A 1,387-nucleotide genomic window follows, 5' to 3' on the forward strand; every position below is an offset into this window, starting at 1 on the left:
AAAAATCTACTCTCACCATTTTCTGAAAAATTTAGTTCTGAATTTTTCAAAAAAAAAATTCTAAAATCGGTGCATAATTGCGTTCCAAATGTCATTTTGAACCTCGTTTTCCGATTTCACCCCACTGTGCATCGTCACAATTAGGCTGGATATTCAAACATTTTAACAGATGCCGCCACTCTTCATAGCGCTTCATGGCGTTCAGAGGGTGGCGAATTGATTTGGAAATTTTTTTAAGTTTAAATTCATGTATTTTGTTGAAAATTCGTTTTTCTTTTAGTAGAAAATTAGTCTTTTTTGTTGAATATTCACGAGTTTGCTTGAAAATTCAAGTTTTTGGTAAATATTAATCTAATTTGTAGGAAATTTAACAATTTTAATCAAAATCCTTTTTTTGTTAGAAAATTCAACTGTTCTGTTGAAAAATCGTCTTTTTGGATTGAAAATTTAAGTATCTGGTCGAATTATTATTTTTTTAAACATTTAACTGTATTGTTCAATTTTTTTTTTTAAATTAAGTTTTGTAAATTGAAATTGTAAGTATTTCATTTTGAGTTGAAAATTTATATTTTTTTATTTAAAGTCATACATGTTGTTGAGAATTCGTCTTTTTCAATAGAAAATTAATCTAACTCATTAAATATTCACGAGTTTGTTTGAAAATTCCACTTTTTGGTAAGAAAATTAATCCAATTTGTAGGAAATTCCAAAATTTGGTTAAAAAGCCATTTTTTGTTCGAAAATTCAATTGATCTGTTAACAATTCCTCTGTTTAAATTAAAAATTTAACTATATTGTTAAAATCCTTTTTTTTAGTTAATTTTTGCAAATTGAAAATGTTAGTATTTTATTTTGGGTTGAAAATTGATCCTTTTTGGATGAAATTCATATATTTTATTGAAAATTCGTCTTTTGCAGTATAAAATTAATCTTTCTCGTTGAAGACTCACCAGTTTGCTTGAAAATTTAACTTTTTGGTGAAAAATTAATTTAATTTGTAGGAAGTTTCACAATATTATTTTAAGGCCATTAATTAATTAATTAATTGCCATTAATTAATTTTAGAAATTTCAATTTTCCTGTTAACAATTCATCTTTTTAGATTGAAAATTAAACTATCTGGTCGAATTATTATTTTTTTTTTAATTTATCTATATTGTTGAAAATCTTTTTTTTAATTCTTTTTTTTTAAAATTGAAAATGTAAGTATTTCATTTTGAGTTGAAAATTTATATTTTTTAATTTAAAATCATATATGTTGTTGAGAATTCGTCTTTTTCAATAGAAAATTAATCTACCTCATTAAATATTCACGAGTTTGCTTGAAAATTCCACTTTTTGGTGAAAAATTAATTTAATTTGTAGGAAGTTCCACAATATTATTCAA

At 23.4% G+C, this 1,387-nt stretch overlaps 2 protein-coding genes across 4 annotated transcripts in view; one reads left to right on the forward strand and one right to left on the reverse strand.

Moving 5' to 3' along the window:
* Positions 1–1,387, reverse strand: part of LOC117181471 (DDB1- and CUL4-associated factor 12) — a 251,124-nt gene that overhangs the window by 112,836 nt on the left and 136,901 nt on the right. The window lies entirely within an intron of this gene.
* Positions 1–1,387, forward strand: part of LOC117181473 (pyruvate dehydrogenase E1 component subunit alpha type I, mitochondrial-like) — a 44,525-nt gene that overhangs the window by 10,056 nt on the left and 33,082 nt on the right. The gene's annotated exons all lie outside the window — the stretch shown is intronic.

Source organism: Belonocnema kinseyi, chromosome 10 (genome assembly GCF_010883055.1).
Source record: "Belonocnema kinseyi isolate 2016_QV_RU_SX_M_011 chromosome 10, B_treatae_v1, whole genome shotgun sequence".
In the NCBI taxonomy this organism is placed as follows: domain Eukaryota; kingdom Metazoa; phylum Arthropoda; class Insecta; order Hymenoptera; family Cynipidae; genus Belonocnema; species Belonocnema kinseyi.